This window comes from Macaca fascicularis, chromosome 15 (genome assembly GCF_037993035.2).
Source record: "Macaca fascicularis isolate 582-1 chromosome 15, T2T-MFA8v1.1".
Classification (NCBI taxonomy): domain Eukaryota; kingdom Metazoa; phylum Chordata; class Mammalia; order Primates; family Cercopithecidae; genus Macaca; species Macaca fascicularis.
Genome location: NC_088389.1, coordinates 5071561 through 5094374, shown reverse-complemented (window position 1 = coordinate 5094374; position 22814 = coordinate 5071561). Strand labels below are relative to the sequence as shown.

At 58.2% G+C, this 22814-nt stretch overlaps 1 long non-coding RNA gene across 1 annotated transcript; it reads right to left on the bottom strand.

Annotated features, from left to right (window-relative positions):
* Positions 1–5109: 5109 nt before the first annotated feature.
* Positions 5110–6873, bottom strand: LOC141408713 (uncharacterized). The gene is made up of 2 exons (XR_012425013.1): positions 6708–6873; positions 5110–5547 (listed from the first exon to the last, which is right to left on the bottom strand). It is a non-coding gene; the product is annotated as an uncharacterized lncRNA (long non-coding RNA).
* Between the last annotated feature and the right edge of the window lie 15941 nt (positions 6874–22814).

Genomic DNA, 22814 nt, shown 5'->3' with positions numbered 1-22814 from the left:
CTCGGGCTACTTGAAAGAAGAGAGGAACTTGGGTTTGATGTTTTGAAGAAGTGGCTTTTTATCAGAAAGCCCTCTGGGAGTCTGGGGCCCACAACCAGTGACATTATCGCTGCTATTTCAAGGCGGGAAGAAAACTTAGGCTGATGGCCATTGAGATTTATGGCTTCCCCTGAGTCTAATTGCCTTGAATCTTTTTAACAGTTGGGCTAAGTGGTGCTAAGAAGGACAACAATGGCTTGGTGGCGCAAGTACTCCCTCTGTCCCTCCCTCCCTCCCCTTTCTCTCTCTTCTCTGTCCCTCCCTCCCCTTTCTCTCTCTCCTCTTTCCCTTCCTCCCCATTCCCCTTCTCTCTCTCTGAGTCTCTCTCTGCTGGGGCTGAGGAGGCGCAGGCAGCTACTGGTGTCCAGATCTCTGAACGCCTTGGGCTCGGGGTGCTGTGGCTGGGGGCCTGTAGGAGACGGGGTGAGCGGGCGGTGGCAATCCTGGCCAGAACAGGGCAGGGCTCTGACTTCCCAGTGGGGAAATGGTGCCCATGCTGTTATGCTGCATTCAGCTGGTGCTCAATACATGCACACTCTGGTTGTGCCTTGGCTGACTGAAGATCTGCCCTATGGGAGCAGAAGTGGGACTTTGCGGCACTGCTCAGGTCAAATAAGGAAGAACTTTCTAACGGCCGCCTCAGTGGAAGTGAGACACCCATCTCCAGAGGCATGGAAGCAAAGCCAGACGACCTCTGGCATGGAGGCAAGAGGCAGGGCTTCTGCAGCAGAGTGAGATGGAGCCAGACTTACTGGGCTTTGTAAGCCTCTGCTGGGCTTTCCTACGCAGTCACCGTGCCCCTGTCTGCTCTCCTTGTTCATTCATCAGACAATTCAATGCCAATCACTTTGGCACTTCCCACCCCTCCCTTGCCCTAGAGGCTTCCCGGGCTGTCTCCCCAGCCCAACCTCCAACGTGGACAACGTGGATACCTGGTGGCCAGGTCTGGAGCACTTGGGGCTCACTGGTGAGAGAGGTTGCTGGGCAGACCCCAGGGTGGAGTCAGGGGCAGGCTTCTCCCTGGGTCAAGCTGTGTTCAATGCCAGGCCCCTGGAGCCAGAGGCAACTGCGTGCCTGGATGGGGCAGGTGGCACTAGGGGGCCACATGGACTCCAGATGGTAGAGATGTACTAGTGCCAGGTGCCAACCTGGTTTCCTTGGTGTTGAGTGGCCAGTGGGTGCAGAGGCAGGCTGAGTACAGGGTCTCCTCCAGGCACGGTGGAGTCTCAGAGGCTTCTGCACAAAGGTCCAGCGGGGGCAGGTGGCAGGGGACCCCTAGACGACATCCTGACCCCTTGCAGCTCCCAAGGCTCTTAGGAGATCAGGCTTGGTCCTTGGCTGTGGCAGGGCAGGGCAGGGGACTTGGCTTGCTCCTTTACTGAGCAGTGACGGCTCATGTGTCCTGAGCTTCACTCACTGCTCCCCAGTGCCTCATGATGAAGGCAGGGCCTTGGGTACGGTGCCCAGGTCCTCACTCTTCTAATAGGTCACTCCCTGCCTCCCACTGCGGGTGAGGAACTTCCCCGCCCAGCCGTGTTGGGCCTGGGTTTGGGCCTAGCCTGGGCTCAGGGACAGCCAGTCAGGTGAGTGGTGAGGCCGACCGGTGCACGATTCTGCAGCATCTCACTCTTCTACGCCCTGTTGAGCTGTCCCGGCTGAGCATGTTCCACGGAGCCACTGGTCCAAGGAGAATGAGGAAATACAGGGAGCAGACCTGAACCCAACCTGCGGCCCGGGGCGGGTCCAGCCGAGCACAGCTGAGCCTGCCAGGGCCACTGCCCACCCACAGGCCTACAAGCAAGGAAACCACCATTTGCTGTCGTAAGCCACTTAGTTTTGGGGTGTTTTGTTATGCAGCAAAAACTGACTAATACACATGGGTACTATTATCATCATCCAATGCCACCAGTGGAGAAACAGGCTCAGAGAGGCCAAGTCACTCCGCCAAGGTCACCCAGTTCTCAAATGGCGGACTGAGAGTCAAGCTCAGGCAGTCCCGCCCCTCAGCTGTCGCTCAACCTGCAATTCCCCCTTCCAGGTAGAAGCCTGCGGAGCTCACCAGGCCTTTGGACAAACCTTCAAAATCAGTCTCTGGATTTGAAGGTTTCTGGGCAGACACCAGGACCAGATACATGTATTTGCCAAATGCCTCTCCTATTGCCCCGACCAGGATGGCTTCACTTTGTCCTTCAACACCGTGGTGGCCCCCAGCTGGACCTCGGCTGCGGCCTGCCTCCAGTCCAGCCTCCACCAGCACCTAGGGACCTGCTGACAGTGTCAATCTCACCCTACCACACTCTGTGGCTCCCTAGCACCGCAGGATCCAGTCCTGGCGCCTGGCATCTTACTGTGGTCCACAAGGCTCTGTGACCTGCAACTTGCACATCAGACCTCGCTTACACACTGACACACATGCATAGCCACACACTCACACATGCTCATTCACACACTGCCACATCCTCACCCACTCACATCACACACTCACACATGCTCATTCACACACTGCCCCATCCTCACCCACTCACGTCACACACTCACACACTTACACACCTCATTCACACACTGCCACATCCTCACCCACTCACATCACACACACACACTCACACACCTGCTCATTCATACACTGCCACATCTTCACCCACTCACATCACACACTCACACACTCACACTCACACACTCACACACACGCTCATTCACACGCTGCCACATCCTCACCCACTGACACCACACACACTCACACACTCACACTCACACACACGCTCATTCACACACTGCCACATCCTCACCCACTCACACTCACCCACTTACACACTCACACACTCACAACTCACAATACTCATTCACACACTCCCACATCCTTGCCCACTCACATCTCACACACTCACACACTCATACTCACACACTCACACTCACACACATTCATTCACACACTGCCACATCCTCACCCACTTGTATCACACACACACTCACACACTGACATGCTCATTCACACTGCCACATCCTCGCCAACTCACACCACACACAAACTCACACACACACACTCACACACATGCTCATTCACACACGCCCACATCCTCATCCCTTACACGGATTCACACGCAGGCCCATTCACACACTCCCTCACCCACTCTCACACACTCAGATCCACACACACACACACTGATTCACACATTCACACTCCTATTCCCCCCACGCCCTCACATACTCAACCCAGCTCCGGCCAGGCTGAGCTCTTGGCTCCTGGAGCTCCCGGGCTCCCCTCGCCTCCTAGCCTTTGTGGCTACTCTTCCTCTGCCAGGCGTCCTCCCTGGCCCTGCTCCTTCACCTGAGCTTGGCTGGTCACCTCCTCCTGGAAGCCTTCCCTGGCAGCAGCCCCCACACCCTGCACATCCGTCTTGTGTCTCAGCAGACACCCATGCCCTGCCTTCATGGTGACAGGAGCCCGTGCCCAGGACATAGCAGGAGTCCCTCATTGTGGGTGAATCACTGGTCACCACAGAGCATTGCTGAGAGGACAGCTTGGGCCCCAGCAGCCCCCAGGAGTGGGGAGTGGTCTCCTTTGGAGGGACTCTGCCAGACCCCGGTGTTCTGGGGCTCATGCAGGCCCAGGGGGCTGCTCCTGTATGTTTATCCTCAGGGTCTCTGCTCCCCGCCAGCTCCCTGTGCCCCCAGCCAATGCGTCTGAGCCCTCCTTTCTCCCAAGGTACAGACACAACCTAGAAGATCTGTCCCCACTAAGATCCAGACGCAAGTGACAAATAAATGGAATCAGGATGTCTTTAGGCCAAGCTGCACTTTGCCACCATCAGCGGTCACAGGGGCAGCCATGGCCCAAGGGTTCCAACGACTGGGGGTGGGTTGCAGAAGGACAGTCCCATGACCCACGTCCTGGGGGACCTCTGGTCGTACGGTGGCCTCAGGGCAGTGGACTCTCAGGGGCCCTGCAGGCCCCTCTCCTCCCCACAGAGGCCCCTGGCCCTCCACCGACATCAAGGTACCTGGCCCTGGCAAGGGCAGGGCTGGTAGGATCTTTGGGCGGCAGGAGCAAGGGAGGGGCACGGAGGGTCCGAGGTGTCCCTCCACCGTGGGCCAGCCAGACACACGAGCATGTGGCCACCTGCACACAGCACGGGGCCTCACACAGAGCTGGGTGAAGGAAGCTAGACACCAAATAAGAAATTAGCTTGTTTGTTTCAAGCTGGACACAGGCAAAGGCCACCTCACATATTGGGAGTCAGGAGAGGGGTGTGCGGGTGTGACTGGGATGGGCCCGGGGACGCTTCGGGCCTTGCAGGGGGCGGGAGTGCCTGCCCCTTGCCCGGTGGTGCTGACACAGACCATGGCTTTGTGACAATTTACTTATTCTCTGTACACTTCCCTGTGTATTTTCCGTATCTTGATGAAAAAAATAAAGGGTTGCACTTCAAAAGGAGGGTGGTTCCCCAGGCCAGCCCTTGGTGACCTGCAAGTCCCAGCTGCCTCCCCGGTGTTTGGGCTCCAAGCTGGAGCCATCCTCTCTGCCCTAAGACAGGGGTCTGGGTCTGGCCAGGTCTGTCAAGGCTACCTGCCTTCCCCATCTCCAGGCTGGGTCCAGAAACCTCTGTGGGGGCAGACGTGAGGACGGAGATGGGGGCACAGAAGAGACAATGCCCTGTGAGAGTGACCGGCCAGGGAGGAGACCCCTGGAATGGCAGGACAGAGCCTCCACCGGATGCTCCTGAGACAGTGTCCCGGCAGCTGCGGGAGAAAAGAACTCCCTGAGTCTATCAGTGCCCTGATTACCGTGGCTGACATCGGAACAGTCCTGGTGCTGGGCACGAAAGCACGCTCAGGTGAGACTGAGTGTCTCCGCTGGGCTCATGTGTGTGGACGCGCACACGCATGCACATTTGTGCTTATGGATGCACATACGCAGTCGTGCATGTGTGTGTGCGTGTGCACGTGTCTGCTCGTGTGTGCACGTGTCCACGTGTGTGTGCGCCGTGTCCCTGCCCAGTTTACACAATGCACACAATTGCCTCCAAAGAAATGGGATGTTCTTTAGAAAGAGGATGCTTTTTTGCATTTCAATTGACCGCCTCAACAATGTCCGTTTAATTAGTGTGTTTTGAAGGGGAAATGAAGGAAAATTATAACTCATCCGAGAAAATGGCTTGTACGTGCTCAGCTCTTCTTGCGGGTTCCGGTGGAGCCGCCCCCCAGGTCCGGCAGAGCCTGGGCCCAGTGCCGTCCTCCCAGAGGAGGAAGGGAAGAGCTGGCATGGCATGGTCCCCGGGGGTGGGGGACACGGGGGACAAGGGCAGGTGGACGCTGCGATCTATCTGGTGGCCGGGCAGTGAATGGGCTCAGATACAGAAGCCGCAGGTACCACCCCATCCCCTGTGAGGCCGTGAGGCAGAAGCAGTGCGGTCCAGCAGAAAGAGGACAAGGGCTCACTCAAGACCTGAGTTCGAATACCGGTTCTGCCACCGTCATCTGCGAGAACCTGCCAAGATTCGGTTTTCTTGTCTGTAAAAACATTTGTAAAATGGTGCTGATGGCTGTGAACTCAATAAAGGGATGACCAAGAAAGGGCTTTCTAAGTTGTTGGTCTCAGAAGGATGTGGTAAGAGGCATCTCGAAGGATCCAAGGAAAGTCCCACATTGGAGCTGCGGCTTGGCTGAGGCGGCTCCGTGGCCTGGGGCCTGGGCTCCCTGCGTACTCCTGAGTGCCTCCCGATTGCTCAAGACCGCCCTGAGCCAGCAGGTTCTGCCCTCACCCTGCCTAGGGCTCCTGCCTTGAGGCTGCCTCCAGCAGGGTCCTGAGTGCAGGAATCGGAGAGATCCACAAGCACAGCTCCCGGCCCCGGCCCTGGTCACACCGACACTGAGGGCTCCAGTCTCTTCTCCAACCCCCAGGCTCTGGGTTCTCCCCACTGGCCGCGTCGCCACCACCTGAGCTCTGGCCTGGGCTGGGGTGGGGAGACTTACTCTCCTCCCTACACCTGCCCATCCCCTCTGCTCCTCCGAGCTCCCCTCTGCAGAAGCCAGAGGTCTGTGGGCGGCTGTTGCATGACAGGCTCAGAAGATCAGGTCACGTCGAGGGGCGGCTCAATGTGAGGGTAGGGACAGTACGGGGGCTCCAATTCTGGAAGAGCTGGAGGTGGGAGGCAGTCTGCATTCCCAGGGTCCCCAGAACCCCTCCACTGACAACCCCACTGTCCAGTGAGGAAGGTTGCCCCTGCTCCAGCCTAATGGACCCTTGTTCGCTGCCTAATGGAACTATGCCTTCCCCATTTGAAGGTGGGGAAACTGAGGCCCTGCAACGTGGAACCACTGGCCGGCAATAGCACCCTTGGTAATGACAGGTCTGGGTTCAGGCCTCAACTGTCTGACTCCAAAGCCCCTTTGCTGTGTCATCAGGTGGGCAGCAAGATGTGGGGGCTCCCCGCAGAGCTGGGAACTAGCACACAGACTACCCCAAGCCACCGTTCCCATGTGTGCCCACCCCCCCGCCTTGCCCTCTGGCCCACTAAGCGTGAACGGCTGTGTTGCTGTGGCTGGCGTGCCTGTGCCGCCATCCTGCCCCTCCCCGCCTCTGCTGCCAACCCTCCCAGCGCCGTGTGCCGACCGGGCCCGTACAGCTGCCTTCCCGGCCGCTGGCTTCCCTGAGCCCCATTGTTGGGTACCTGGGAGCTTTCCAGTTCTTTGCTGTATGAATAGCGTTGTTTTAACCATCTTGGCACGAGCTGCTTCTTTCCCCTCCCGCTCACGTTCTTTCCCTCTTGCAAGGGTTTGGGCACTTTCCCTGACACGTTCATTCTCTTACGCAGCCAGGAGCTGGCGGGACGCCTCCCAGGAGAAGTTGGCGGCCGACCAGGAGGCCTCGGTCTCCGCCTCTTGCTGCGGGTGAGCCTGTCCTGGGAGCGTGGGGCTCCTGCCTCCTTGGCGAGTGAGTGTGCCCAGCTCTGCACCCATTGCTTTACACGCACATTGGTTCAGTGAGGCAAGAGCCAGTGTCCCCATTTCACACACGAGGACACTGAGGCTCTGAGAGGTTCAGCCATGACACAGAGGATGTAGGAGCAGCCAGACTTGACCCAGGCCAGTCTAAGCAGAGGCCAGGCTCAGTACCGAGACCCTGTCCTTGGGAGCCCCGTCTATACCCACCTGTCCTTGTGCCCACTGCCCTGGGTTCACCCCAGTCTCCTTGCTTCCCTGTCCCAGGAGGCAGGTCCCCCAGGAAACACAGGGGTCCTCCATGCCAGCCTGCGCCTCTCCCCACTCCCATCCTAAACTCCTTCCTGGGGCTGGCAGTGAGCCCCCTGACTGGGTCATCTGGAGGTGCCTCCTGTGAGTCACCCATCACGCCTGCTCCAGGGCGGTCTGTGTGGGTGGGGACCTGAGCTCCATGGTGGGCTACAGGGCAGCACTGTGAGGAGCCATGTTGGGAAGCCCATGGCTCCCACTCCAGTGCCTCTGCCTCCCACCGCCCCCAGGCTTGGCAAGAGCTACTCGGATGGGCAGACAGGTGGACGGGTGGACAGATGGACCGGTGGACCAATGGATGGGTGGTGAGAGGATAGGCTGAGAGGCGGTAGGATGTGCCATAGAAGCCTTGGAAAGTGCCACACGTGCCCTGAGAGGCTGCATCTGCCAGGAGGGGAGTGCCCACCTGGACCCCATGCTCTGGTAGGTTGCAGGCCTTCTTGGTGATGGAATCTCAGCCCTCCACTGGACGTGGCAAGCCCAGGTCTCCCTACTTGCAGCCCGGCCCCTCCTGTACTGTGGAAGACATGACCGATCCCCCAGGGCTCGCCCTCCCACTGAGCCTGGCTCCCGGCCCTTCCTGGCATGCCGAGTCCCTCGGAGTTCCTCATGTGTTCTGGGATGGCAGGAGATGCCAGGGTGAGTTTCGGACATGTGAGACCAGAGGGAGCAGCTCCAGTGCAGCTCTGGACCCAGGCGGCAGAGGCTGAGCTCTGCCACCGCAGATCCGAGTTTCTGCTGAAAACCCAGGGGCTGAAACGCAAGTGTGCTGGGTGCCGCCAGCCTGGAGAGCGCACAAGAGGCCCTAGAGGAGTGGGGCCCAAATTCATTCTCTGGTTGCCCCCCACCCTCCCTGTCTCCTTCACTTCACTTTCCACAAACACTGGGAGTCAGTGTTCACCCTAAAAGGTCCAGGGCCACAGGGAGAGGCCCAGCTATGCGAGGGCATTGTTGGGGGGCTCTGGGCACTGCCCAGCCACGCGAGGGCATTGTGGGGGGCTCTGGGCACTGTCCAGCCACGTGAGGGCATTGTGGGGGGTTCTGGGCATCAGCGGGGGTGCTTGGTCCCCATGTGTTTGTGCTGGTGCGTCTGGGGCGGGGCCTGGAAACCTGCATTTTTCACAAGCAGGAGCAGGAGCTCTGGGGACCACCCCTACAAAAGCACAGCCCTGGGTGGTCGGCTCCCTGGGGCCCCAGGATAAGGTGCTGCTCTCCCACCATGGAAGGTGCCAACTCCTGGAGGAGCGAGCTGGCCATGGACATGTCCCCTGCAAAGCTCCCCTCGCCTCTGTATGTCCCCAGGACCCTCCAGCCTGGGGTGGGTGTGTCCTACTACAGAGTCCTCGCTTGAACTTCATGGACCTCAGAGTCCTGCAAAGACCCCCCACCAAGTGCTTCTCAAGGTGTGTTCCTGGGGTGGGAACCCACGCTGCTGCTGGGCTCGGGGCCTTGTCTGTTCCTCCGGGTGAGCCGCACCTTCCCGACACTCTGCCCGCTGTGGGCTCTGTGAGCCTCACTGGACCTGTGTCTGTGTGTGTCTGTGTGTATGGTAAGTGTGTGGAGTGTGTCTGTGTGTGTGTCTGTGGTGTGTGTGTGTGTGTTTGTGTGTGTGTCTGTGTGTATGGTAAGTGTGTGGAGTGTGTCTGTGTGTGTTTGTGGTGTGTGTGTGTCTGCGTGTATGGTGAGTGTGTGGAGTGTGTCTGTGTGTGTGGTATGTCTGTGTGGTGTGTGTATGGTGAGTGTGTGGAGTGTGTCTGTGTGTGTTTGTGGTGTGTGTGTCTGCGTGTATGGTGAGTGTGTGGCGTGTGTCTGTGTTTGTGGTGTGTGTGTGTCTGTGTGTGTGTCTGTGGTGTGTGTGTGTGTCTGCGTGTGTGTCTGCGTGTATGGTGAGTGTGTGGAGTGTGTCTGTGTGTATGGTATGTATGGTGTGTATGTGTCTGTGTGTGTGGTATGTCTGTGTGGTGTGTGTGTCTGTGTGTGTTGCATGTGTTGTGTGTGTGTGTCTGCGTGTATGGTGAGTGTGTGGAGTGTGTCTGTGTTTGTGGTGTGTGTGTGTCTGTGTGTGTGTCTGTGGTGTGTGTGTGTGTCTGCGTGTGTGTCTGCGTGTATGGTGAGTGTGTGGAGTGTGTGTGTGTTTGTGGTGTGTGTGTGTCTGTGTGTGTGTCTGTGTGTGTTTGTGGTGTGTGTGTGTCTGCGTGTATGGTGAGTGTGTGGCGTGTGTCTGTGTTTGTGGTGTGTGTGTGTCTGTGTGTGTCTGTGGTGTGTGTGTGTGTCTGCGTGTGTGTCTGCGTGTATGGTGGGTGTGTGGAGTGTGTCTGTGTGTATGGTATGTATGGTGTGTATGTGTCTGTGTGTGTGGTATGTCTGTGTGGTGTGTGTGTCTGTGTGTGTTGCATGTGTTGTGTGTGTGTGTCTGTGTGTGTGTCTGCGTGTATGGTGAGTGTGTGGAGTGTGTCTGTGTTTGTGGCGTGTGTGTGTCTGTGTGTGTGTCTGTGGTGTGTGTGTGTGTCTGCGTGTGTGTCTGCGTGTATGGTGAGTGTGTGGAGTGTGTCTGTGTGTGTTTGTGGTGTGTGTGTGTCTGTGTGTGTGTCTGTGGTGTGTGTGTGTGTGTCTGCGTGTGTGTCTGCGTGTATGGTGAGTGTGTGGAGTGTGTCTGTCTGTGTTTGTGGTGTGTGTGTCTGTGTGTGTGTCTGTGTGTATGGTGAGTGTGTGGAGTGTGTCTGTGTGTCTGTGTGTGTCTGTGGTGTGTGTGTCTGCGTGTGTGTCTGTGTGCATGGTGAGTGTGTGGAGTGTGTCTGTGCGTCTGTGTGTGTGTCTGTGGTGTGTGTGTGTGCCTGTGTGTGTGTCTGTGTGTATGGTGAATGTGTGGAGTGTGTCTGTGTGTGTTTGTGGTGTGTGTGTGTCTGTGTGTGTGTCTGCGTGTGTGGAGTGTGTCTGAGTGTGTGTCTGTGTGTGTGGTGTGTGTCTGTGTATATGGTGTGTGTGTGTGGTGTGTGTGTCTTTGTGTATGGTATGTATAGTGTGTATGTGCCTGTGTGGTGTGTGAGTCTGTGTGTTGCGTGTGTTGTGTGTGCGTGTCTGTGTGTGGTGTATGTGCGTGTATGTGTGTGAAGTGTCATGACCCATCTCAGAACCCTCACAAGGTAGAACCCAGGTATGCATATTTTAAAATTCTGAAGTCAGCTGGGCACGGTGGCTCATGCCTGTAATCCCTGCACTTTGGGAGGCTGAGGTGGGCAAATAACCTGAGGTCAGGAGTTCGAGATCCACCTGGCCAACATGATGAAACCCCGTCTCTATTACAAGTACAAAAAATTAGCCAGGCGTGGTCGCAGGCGCCTGTAATCCTGGCTACTCCCAAGGCCTGAGGCAGGAGTATCCCTTGAACCCGGGAGGTGGAGCTTGCAGTGAGCTGAGATCATGCCACTGCATTCCAGCCTGGGCAACAAGAGCGAAACTCTGCTTCAGAAAAAAAAAAAAATTATGAAAAAAAAATTCTGAAGTCTACCCCAATTACAAACCACTGACAATTCAGCCTCCTCATTGTTTTCATTTTATGTTATTTATTTATTTATTTTTAATTTTTCTTTAGAGACAGGGTCTAGCTCTGTCGCCCAGGCTGGAGTGCGGTGGTACGATCATAGCTCACTGTAGCCTCGACCTCCTGGGCTCTAGCCATCCTCCTGCCTCGCCTACTGAGTAGCTGAGACTACAGGCACACAGCATCATGCCTGGCTAATTCTTTTTTTTTTTTTTTTTTTTGTAGGCGGGGCAGGGGAGGTCTTACTGTGCTGTCCAGACTGGTCTTGAACTCCTGGCCTCAACAGATCCTCCTACCTTGGCCCCCCAAAACACTGCGATATACCTTCTGTTTATTGTTTTAAGAATGTCATATCGCTAAAGAGAAGTCATGAAAAAATCATGTGTAATCCAACGTCCTTAACACGTGAGTCTGTTCATTGTTTGCTCCTCAGCATCACTTGGCCCCTGCACCATCCCCCACCCCCAAACAGTGCTGTCAGTGAAGCTTGCACTTGGGGCTTGGCCTGGCAGAACGACCGCCCCCCAGGCTGCCTGCAGCCCCAGGGAAGTGAGACATTCTGTCCTGGGCACCGCCTCCCAGGTGGGGGCCGCTGTGCCGTCCGCTGTGGCTGCCCGCAGGCCGCCTCTCTGCCTGCCAAGCCGGCCACACACAGCCCTTGGCTCCCCCCGAAAGTCAACAGACCCGTTTTAGCAAACGTGGAAGCCACAGAAAAGCAGAAAGATGTCAACAAACTGCCCGTTCCCCGTTCCGCCCCAGCTCCGCCACCCTCTGGACTGTCCTTTTCCACGTTCGCTTTTACACAGTCCTAATAAAAGCACCCAGCCCGTCCTCCGAACCAGGGCTGTGCCCCAGGCCTCTCTCTATTCTCAGGACGACGTATGAACTGGGTCTTAATGATGATGCTCATTTCACAGATGAGGAAACTGAAGCGCCAGGACAATCTCACAGTGGCCCCGGGGTGGGAGACAGGGAATAGCTAGGGAGATGTGGCTGTGTGTGAACCCCGGTACCCTGAGCCCAGTTACCTGTGGGGCTTGTAGCCACAGTGGGAGGAAACACCTGGGAGAGACGATGAGCGAGAGGAGAGCGCAGGAGACGTCTGGGTCTCCTGAGAAGTTCCCGGGGCCCCAGGACCAGGCTGTGGCTTGGGCTGGAGTGTTTCAGAGTCCCTTGTGTGTCCTGGGATGGCAGGAGATGCCAGGGTGAGTTTCGGATAGGTGAGACCACAGGGAGCCGCTCAGTGTCACTTGTGCCTCAGTTTCCACATTAGTAAGGTGGAGCCAGTTGTCAGACCTACCTGGCAGGACCCTCAAGAGGACCCTATGAGTTCTGCTGGAAAGCACCCAGAGCTGTGCCCAGGTCAGGCGAGGGCACGCCGTGGCTCCTGCTGGAACTGAAAACGTGTCTTCGGCGGCCTCGCTGGAGCTCGCCACTGCCGCCCCCTCCACCCCGACTCCGGCGTCCCTACTCACTGAGGCCAGGTCCCCAGGTTTTCTCGCTCCTGCTGCAATGGCAGTTGGTTGCTGCATCCGACTGGGGTAGAGGCAGGGCCTCGACTCCAAGGAGCTCCCATATAAATCACCCCCACGTGGAGCAGCTCAGAGCACCAGGCCTTCAGGGCCCGCAGCGCTTCACCCCCACCTTCCCGCCCCGCCCTCCTTCCCACCCCTCCCCCCGCCGCCCTCCACTTCTCCCCTGGGCCTGCCTTTGTGGGCTGATCAGCCGGCCGGCAGACACGGCTGTCTTCCAGGTGAACATTCCTCAGAAAAATGACTTCATTATCACCTTCAGTGGCCTAGTGTTGGGGGAGGGATGTGTGTGGCCGAAAGGGGCAGGTTGGGTGGACGTCCCCTCCCACCGCTCCTCCTGCAGCTGGGCCCAGGATGGCAGGAAGGCCTGAAGCCCAGGCAGGCAGGGACCCCCATACGGGCAGGCTGACGGAGACAGATCTGTGGGATTAAGAGGCTGGAGGGAAATATTACATTATGATAGCAAATCACTCGGCTGATTGGAATTTAATTACGTCTCTTTTATCTTGGTGACAGTCACGCACCTGGGCTCGAGGCCCTGGCTGTCGGAGCTGGGGCCAGGCTGCTGCCGGGAGGGAGGCCTTGGCCCCAGGGGATTAATGAAGCCAAATCCTCCCCTGCCCCTGCCCCTGCCCCAGAGGAAGCTGCGAGCTAACCCTCCCCTTCTGCTGGGGCGGGGAAGCCACGAAGGCGGCTGTTCCTGCAGGAGGGTTGGGATCACAGGGTCTTGGTGCGGGTAGGATGGCCCAGGGGGTGTGGCCAGTCCTGCCCAAGTAAATCCAGGCAGGGCCAGACTCCAGGAGAGAGGCCACCACGGGCGATCCAGTCATCAGCAGGTATCTATTGGCCATCTTGGATGGATGGTGTGATGTTCCAGGTCCAGGATAGGGACGTGCATGACTTTGTGGCACCCCAGAATGGGGCAGGACAGGAAAGGGGCTGAGCTGGCTCTGGATAGATTGCAGAGGGCCAGCTGGGCCTTCTGGAAGCCCCAACCATGACCCCGCCCTATTCAGAAAGCAAAATCCTGCCAATAGCCACTTCTTTTTGAGGACAGATGTATCTATGGATTTTTGGGAAATGGCTTTGATTTTAGACATTTTGACCGCAGACCCAGTGAAATTCAATATTCTGGAGTTCCCATGGCACTCCCAGGGCCACTTTGTCCAGCAGAGGAGAATTCGCCTCCTGGAATATAAGTTCACCAGAGATCTTTGCAGGGCACCCTGTCTGGGTCCTTCATGAGTGGTGAGGCCCTGGCGGGGGGCCCTCCTGGGTCTTGGTCTCCTCATCTGGAGAATGGGGCGAAGATCCCGAGCCTCCAGGTCTGGCTAGAGGCTACATGAGATGCGTTTTCAGTTCTACGGTGAGCCACGGAGCGCCCTCATCCAAGCTGGGCACAGGTCTGGGCGATTTACAAAATTAACTTGCTGAGCCCTTGTGAGGGCCCTGCCAGGTCAGTCTGACATCTGGGCCCACTTTACTAAGGTGGAAACTGAGGCACAGGCTGGTGGTGTCACCTCCCCAAGGCCACACAGCAGTTAAGAGGCAGAGCCAGGATTCGGGCCCAGGGCGTCAAGCCCAGATGTCCACTCTTGGGGGCAGCTGTCTTGCTTTCTGTATCTAGCTAAAAGCAAGTGTCCCTAGTGCAGACATTATCAGAGTTGTCATTTATACAATGATGGTTCATTCATCAAACTATAGATACCTTTGCTGTACTAGGCAGCAAAGGGGGTTCGTGTGGAAAGGGGTGCATCTTGGGGAGGGAGAATAGGGTTCTCATGCAGGACCCAGGGTATGGATTGAAGATGCCAGGGTGCCCATGGCCCCAGGGACTCCCCTGACCCTCTGAGGGCCCCACCCCTCTTGTGGTGGGGGTGCTCTGGGACTCTTTTGTTCCCCATTAGAGAATGTAGGGCTCAGGAGTTCATCACAGGGGGTGCTGTCCAGGCACTCTCCCTCCCAGCTCTTGGCTGTGGGGTCCGGTTTGGGTGTCCCCCTACTCTGTCCTCCCAAGGGTCGGGAGGGGGGCCATGTGGGTCTGTCTTCTGGATGCGGGGCAGCCTGGCAGTGTGCACACTGTTTCACAGACTGGTGGATGGCTGCGCGTCATCCGAAAGGCGATCCAACAGCCCAGCTGCTAATGGCAGGGAGGAGAATGATGTTACTGCTTTGGGGACAGGGAGGTGGCAGGGTGGGCCTCCGTCTCCCACCCACCTCCCAGTAAGGGGTGGACAGTCTCTGGAAGAGACTGGGGTGGAGATGGGATGAAGCATGATTTGTGTGAGCATGTGTGGGGCACGTGTGTGTTTGTGGGTGTACACGGGTCTGCAGATGTGAGTATGGGGGTGTACACAGCCCGTGGGGTGCACTTTGAGTCCTAGACACTGGTGCGTTATGTGCCCTGGTGCATCTGGGGCCATCCACAGGCCTGTGCAAATGTGTGGCCAGAAACATGCTTGACATGTGTGCTCAAGGATTTGCATAAGAGCTGTGGACTTGAGGGAATTTGGGGTACAACTGAGCTGGACAGGGAACCCTAGGTCTGTCACACACAGCCTCTCACCTGAAGACAGTGGACACAGCAGAGCTACTGTCACTGTTGCCTTTGCCTTCCATGAGGACCAGTGCAGAGTCCAGCCCAGTGTGTGGGCTCACGGGCACTGTTGTCAGTGCATGGAGCCGGTGTGATCCTCCTTCAGCTTCGTCCACCGCAGCTTCGCTTAGGAGCGTGTGCTGAGGTGGCACATTACTCAGGGCTCTTTGGAGAAACAAAGCAATAGGACGTGAAGAGGCTTATTGTAAGGAATCCGCTCACACAATGATGGAGGCTGAGAAGGCCCCACTCTGCAGTCTGCACGCTGGAGACCCAGGAATGCTGGTGGCATTCGATCAGATCCTCATGACCCAAGAGCCAGGAGCACTAGTGGTGTAAGTCTAAGTCCCTGGGCAGGAGAGGACCCATGTCCCAGCTCAAGTAGGCAGGACGAGAAAGCCCATTCTCCTCTCCTCGGCCTCTGCATTCTATTCAGGTCTTTGGCAAATCGGGTGAGCCCGCCCACACTGGGGGACACCTGCTTTCCTCGGTCCAGCATTCAAATACTCATCTCCAGAAACACCGGCGTGGACATACCCAGAAATCACTTCAACCAAACATCTGGGCACCCCGTGGCCCAGTCAAGTTGATATGTAAAATTAACCACCCCAGGTGGGTTGGTGCACAAACACGTGACCACTTGTCCCTGCTTGTGTGGGTTTGGGTGTGGGTGTATAGGTGTGTGCGAGCCCCTCAAGTTTCCTGGAGATGGATGCACATCCTACTACATGCAGCTCTACACACGTGTGCATACCTGTCTGCGCTGCAGTGTGTGCTCATGAGTACTGTCCCGGGTGGTGTGTTTGCACACTTCCGTGCTTGTACACCACACCTGTGCATGCAGGGGTGTGTGCACACAGGCATGTTCGTGAGGGCCCGGTACAGCATCTCTAGGGACCACCGGCCATTGGTGCGGGTCCTTCTCTCTCAGCCTCAGACAACTCACTAGTGGCCCAGACTTCTCTGTGCAGAAGATGCTGTGTGGACATGGAGGCTGAGCTCAGCGGTCCTGGCCTCCACTGGGGTCCTGCTGGGCCTCAAGGTGCCGCTGGGGATGGGGTTCTCAGACAGGAAGGCTCGGCTAGGGTAAGGGATGTGATGAACTTTGGGATGGCCAAGGGACTACCAGGGGAGTGCCCTCTCTGCCTGAGACCTCATCACAGAGTGAGTACAGACATGAACAGAGTCAGGGTGTCCTGGGGCCCGCCCTATCCCTAGCCCTCAAGGGAGGGCTGGTAGCCCACGGTGGCCTCCTTCACCCACCGCTGTCCTTCATGGAGGAGTCAATAAAGGCCCTGCCGGGATGGCACCAATGTGTTTACCTCCCGCCCATGGTGCTAAATTTGTCCCTGGTGTACAAGGACGCTCAGTCTCGTCGAAGGCTGACAGCCTGCACCTGGAGCTCCTCCCAGAGCCAGTGCCACAGCCACGGGGTGGGGCTGGCACCCAAGCCTCTCCTCCCCCATGGAGAGACCAGAGACAGCCATCAGCCCACTGGGCCAAGGCTTGCACAGGCTGTTCCGGTTCTTTTCTGAGGGACAGCAGAGGCAGCAGCAGCCTTTTGGAGCCTCCAGCATCAGACAGGGCTGTGCTGAAATCCAGGAAGGGAGCTTTGGGCAACTTGCTTCACCTCTTGGTGCCTCAGTTTCCCCACCCCTGCCTTGGAGGCCTGAGGACAGGCATCCGTGTCCACGGTGTGGCGGACCTTGGCCACGGTGTGTGCTCTGTATGGGTGGCCCAGGCTGAGGCTGCTGGGGCTTGGTGCCTCCAAGTTGCTCCCGGAGGAGGGGCAGGAGGGCAGCCTGGGAGTCCCTTCCACTCTGGGCCTGGGGTTCCTCCGCCTGGGCTAGGGAGGAGTCAGTGAGATGGCGCGGCCGCCAGACAAATGCGTGGTGGACAACTGCACGTTGCGTGAATGCGTGAACTCAGGCTCACCGGGCACCAGTGGCAGCCTGGCTGCTGTTGCCCTTGGGACCTGGGCTCCACGTCTCCATCTGTAGGCTGCCTCGTTCTGGCCACCGTGAACTGTTCCTGAAATGCAACATCGCCCAGGACACATGTGCAGGTGGAGTGTGGCCAAACCCCCCGGGCCTGTCCTTGCCTTCCGGGTGTGGACCAGTCAGTGTGGACCACCTGGATTCCTCTGGGCAAGATGGCATCCGATGGGGCACCTGCCTCCCTTCCTGGGATGCTGAGCTCCAAGCTCATGCTATGGATGGAGCTTTGGTGGACACCCCGTCCCCGATGGGGGCTTTGGGCAGCTTGTCGCCTCTTGGCACCTTGGTTTCCTCACCCCTGCCTTCGAGGTCTGGAAGAGACGTCTGTGGCCACGGGGTGGTGGAGCTTGGCCTTGGTGTGTGCTCCGTACCCAGCCCTCCCCTGCAGGACCCAGGGCCGTCCTTGGGGGACCCGGGGATGCCCAGAGGGTTGAGGGGCCTGACTCCAGTTGCCTAAGCCTGAGGCCAGTGTCTGGGACTGGGCCTTTCTGACAGTACAGGCTCAGCCCCTCAGCACCCCCACCCTCCCTAGTCCCTGCCGCCCTTCTCCATTTCAGCCCCTGTGCTTGTCATCATCTGGGTTCCTCTCTCTTGCCTACTCTATGTGGGTTACAAGGACAGGGATCCCGTCTGTGTGGTTCACTGCAGGTCCCCAGCCACTGTAGGAGTCTGCGGAAAACTGGCTGAATGAATGAATGAAGGAAGGAAGGATTAATGAGCACGGCTGAGTCTGGAGCTTGGCTCTCCTGTGCTGCCTGTCAGTTTCTCCTGGAGCCTGACCTTCACCTTCAGCAGAGCAGCAGCTCCCGGTCTCCATGTGGTCACCACTCACCCCTGAGGCTCAGGCCCGGCCACCTCCGGGAAGCACACCCTCACCACCCGGCAGCCCTGGGGCCCCCTGGTCTCTGCTGCAGGTCGTTCTACCGCCTTGACCACCCCGGCAGCCCCGGGCCCCAGTCTCTGCTGCAGGTTGTTCCTCCGCCTTGTCCTTGCAGTGAAGGCAGGGGCTCCTGGAGGGGGGACTATCCTTGTGGTTACCTTTGTCTTCATCTCCACTCCCCCCACAAAGCACCTGTGTGAACCAGGCCCAGGAGGCAGCACGCGGGGAGAAGGGCAGGGCGCGAGGGGGCCTGACGCTGCTGGACTCTGAAGTCTTTGCTTACCCCAAACACATGGTCAGGTCTGCAGCAAACCCTGAGGCACCGAAGGCTGAACAAAGACTGGCAGGGCGGCTTCTGCGGGGGTGAAGCCAGCTGGAGCTGGGCCTGGAAGGGTAAGGGCATTCCTAGGGACACAGATAAAGGGGTTGGGGGAACCTGGGTGCAAAGGCAGGGAGACGGAGGGCTCAGTGAGAGCCAGGACCCAGGGGGTCGCTGGAGCAGGCTTTGGCAGCCTTCAAAGCCGTGGGAAGGAGCAGAGGTCCCTGGGACCCCCTCACCTGATGCAACCCTAAGGGGCTGGTGGAGAGGAACCCTGGCCTCAGCCCCACCCGCGGGGGCTGCTTCCGCCCACGCCCTGCCCCCTCCACAGGCTTCTGTCTCTGCTTCCGTAGACTCTGTTGGCTCAGACTGCAGCCCTCGCCCTGCACCAACCCCCCCCCAACCCAAAGTGGAAACAGATGTGTCTGTTCACGCACACGGAAACGCACACACGAGCCGCCTTCACATCCAAATCCCCATTTCTGGGGAGAAAAATACAAGTGACAATAAGTATAAAGACAGGAAAAAAATTTCCATTTCAAACAAGCGAAAGCAGTTTGCACTCCAGTGAGCCCGGGAGGAAGCAAGCAGCTGGCGGGGGAACAACACAGCGCCAGCTTCCCAGCGAGCCTCCGCGGGGCCTGGTCCTGGCTGGCGCGCGGGTGTGGCCCGGGGGGTTGGTCCGGGGTTGTCTCTTGCTCCGTCTGGGCATCACTTTGATTTCCAAGTCAGTTTGCTCCATCCAGTGAGCTGGCTCAGGGAGCTCCTGCCCAGTCGGTGGACCCCTTTCCCAGGACACCTGTGAGGAATGTGAGTTGGAGGTCGGGTGTGCTGAGGCAGTTACGTGCCCTGGGGTCCACACAGATGCCGCCAGGCAGCTCGGGCCTCACCTGGGCGGCTCCTCGGCCTTCCCTGGCCTGTGCACTGCAGCCTCGTCCACCCAGCACCAGAGAAGTATCCGGGGGCGGGGCTGGGGCTGCGGTTTGCATCCGGAACAGACACGCTGCCTGCCTGTGGCCACCTCTCCTTCCCAGCCTGGCCGCAGCTGCGATGAACTCCTGGTGAACGTGGAGGACTTCACGGGACTGGCTGCCCTGGAAGCTCTCTGAACACACTCCTTTGCTCGTGGCACCTCTAGGAGGTCAGGGTGTGTGCTGGGCTCCGCCCGTGCCCTCAGCTCGTTTTCCCAGCCTGAGCCGATCGGACCACAGTGAAAACGAGCTGAGGGAAACCTGACCAGGACGTCAGTGGAAACACCCTGAGCTCCTGGAGGTGCCGCGAGGAGCCGAGTGTATTTGATAGGTCGTGTGCATGACACGCTCAGGGCGACCTCTGGAACCCTAACCCTGGCTGGAAATGAAGCTTCCGGATGGCTCTCGGGATTGTTTTCACAGACACCTGATCCCTGAGGACCTGACCCCTCCAGGTGGAGGCGGGCGCCCTGGATGGAGAGGGCCAGCTTCCATCGTTAGGAGGGGGTGGTCGCTCGGCGTGAGACTGGCTCACTTCCTGGCCTTGCTGTGCCCAGAGGTAACCGAGAGCACTCTCCAAGTCAGTGGGTCCACGCGGAGAGGGGAGTCCCCCAGGGACTCTTTCAGGCAGCCCCGAATGTGGAGCACACGGATGAGGCTCCCCTGCAGGTGGGGTTGAGGGGGGCGGGCAGGGCCTTGCCCCAGGCCCAGGCCCACGCCGGCGCTTCACATTAGGGAAGGCAATCTGCTTTACTCTGCCGACTGAAACATCCGTCTCTTCCCAAAACACCTTGAAGAAACCACCGGGGTCATATCTGACCTGGTATCTGTGCACTGTGCGGCCTGGACAGGCTGGTTGATGCCTAAAGTGAAGCAATGCACTTAGCATTGCGATTGGATAACACAAACCCTCTCCCCACCCAAGGCCCTTACCAGTGCTGACGCCGCCCCACATGCCATCCCGTACCATCAGACAAGTGATTTTCTGAGGCGGACCATGGTAAAGACTTTGGGGGCCTTTACCTGCCTCTCGTGGCCACTTTTGTGACACCTCATAGTCCCCAGCCCCTGAAGACGTGAACTCACGCACAGCCCAGGTGACTGGCTGAGAGTGTGTGAGGCAGAAATCCTAAATTCCCCGAGGTGCCAGCCAGGAATGCGCCTGCCCCCGTGGGTCGAGAGAGGAGGGAGGTTCCTCGGGAGGGCAGCGTCTTCTGGGGAACAGGTCTGGTGGACACAGTCAGGTGTCCTCTCGGCTCTGCTCACCTTCTCGCCTTTCCCCTGCCACTGCCCAGTGCCAGTGCTCACACCCAGGACTCCACCGGCCTCCAGGTCCCCTCTATCTCTACCGGCCTCCAAGGCTTCTTCACATTCGACCATGGCCAGCCTCCCAGCCCTTCCATAGCTCCACAGTGCCCTAGGTAAAACCCAGACTCAATGTGACTGACCAGACCCTGTGGGACCCGACTGTGCCCCTCCTGCACCCACCCCAACTCTGCCCACCAGCCAGACAAAGCCACCTGCTGCTTAGGGTGGGCAGCGACGGGCAGCATCCTCTCCAGCCTTTGCACAGGCCATTCCCTCTACCTGGGATACCCTCCCTGCTCTCCTGACCCCAGTCATCCTTTAGGCTGTTACCGCTTCTGACCTCCCAGGCCTGGTAGAGGCCTTGCTCGGAACTCCTCTTGTCCCTGACACATCACGTCCACTTATAAGGACACAGGTCATATCAAATTAGGGTCCCCCCCAATCCCAGCATGATCTTATTTTAATGAATCACACCTGCCATGACCCTATTCCCAAAGAAGAGCACTGTCTGACGTACTGGGGGTAGGGGCTGCAACGTATCTCTTCCGGGGAGCAAAGGCACCCCACAATGGATGATTTTGAGGGTTAAAGTGAAAATATTCACAAAAGCATTGCCCTGACCAGGCTCTAGACCTGGGAGGGGAGCTGGGCATGTCACTGTGCGGTTCAGCTTCTTGATGGGCCACGCGGCTTTGTCTCCTGGGGGTGGCACTGGGAGACTCCTGGGGACCACCTGCCTCGAGGCAGCTCTGCCCTTTCCCTAGCACCAGGACGCAGACCCTGGCTGCCCACGCGCCACTCCCGGCTACTGGGGCCCATCTCCGAAGCTCCATCTTTGCAAAATCAGCAGGACGGTGCCTTGTACCCCTCCCCCGAGGTGTAGCTGGAGCCTGCAGCCCTGCCCTGGGTCTGTAGCCCACCTGGCTTGGCACTGGACACCGCCTCTGTAGGGAGCTGGGAGGCAGGCACTCCTCTGGAGCTGAGGCTTCTGTGTTATTTGAGGGTGCAAAGGCCGGTGGTGGTGGGGGCAGGCCTGGGGGAGATGCAGCGTCCACGGGTACATCTTCTTCCCACAGTCCCCCACACTGAGCTCCGCCTTCCCTGGCCCAGGAGCCATAGCCCCCAGGTCCCTTTCATCTTTCCTGTTCCAGGGCTCGGGAAGAAAGGACAAACAAAGGTGTCAGCGGTATCATTTTTCTCCCCGTTCACCCTCTGGTCCACCCTTTTCTTCCTTTTATAATGAATTTTAATAGGGTCGACCAAGATGGATGGCCCTGTACTGGGATGGGCGGTGCCTGTCCCCTCCCGCCCTGGCCCTTGAGCCTGGCACTGTGCGCTTGGAGCCAGGACGGACAAAGTCAGCAGGAGGAGGGGCGCGCGGGGGCTGGAAGCAGGGCGCCCGCTCCCTGCCCTGGGGTCTCCTTGAGAACCTGGTCTGTGGCCTCCTGGGGTGCTGGACCCTAATTCCAAACTGCCCCCTGCTCCTGCCTGCCCCAGTAGGGCCCCCCAGCAGTCAAGGAGGCCATATATGGGGCTGGAGGTCTGGCCCCGTGCCCAGCCTTAGCGTGGGAGCTGCAGAGGGGACCCCCAAGCCTACTCCTTTCCCTGGCTGAGAGGTGGACTGACTCACAGCACACCCACAGGAGTCTTTGATCTTTTTAGGATGAATGGGATCCCTTATTTAAACTGTCACGGGCTCCTCATCCACTCCTAGTGTTCCTTCCCCATCGACTCAACTATTCACGTCTATGTTAATGACACAGATATCATCGTCCCCATTTTACAGATGAAGAAACCGAGGAGCGGGGATCGAGCAGCCAGTGAAAGGCTGAAGCAGCCTCCCAGCTCCCAGCCCCTGAGGCGGGCAGCAAGGAGGATTCACCGGACTCTCGAAGTCCAGGGCCTTCAGCCTCCCAGGCCCGAGGGCCTCTGCTGTGCAGTGCTAGGGGCAAGTGGGCCTCCCTGATGCTTGGCTTCTTGGAGTCTTTGGCAGTGTCATGTAACCCCACCCCTCATGGGGAGGCTGAGGCTGGGAAGGACCGGGAACCCGCCCACCACACCTTTGAGTATCAGGAAAATGGGGCTTGAAATGGCGGCTCAAGTTTCTGGGCCGACCCTGCCTCTTGCTCCAGGAAAGAAACTACTTTTGAAAATCCAAAGGGCCGACCGCAAAGGGGGTCAATTCACACGTGAAGCCAAATCCAAATGGAAACGCACGGATCGATGTTTCCCTCAACAAGAGAGTTGTTCCTCGGCTTCCGCAGGCAGTTTTCCCTCGCTGGTGTGTGGGGGTAGCTCTGCTCACGGGAGCTAAAAGACAGGAGCAGCCCTCACGTCCACCACCAAGGAACGGACCAAGGATGCGTGGCAAGTGGAATATTAC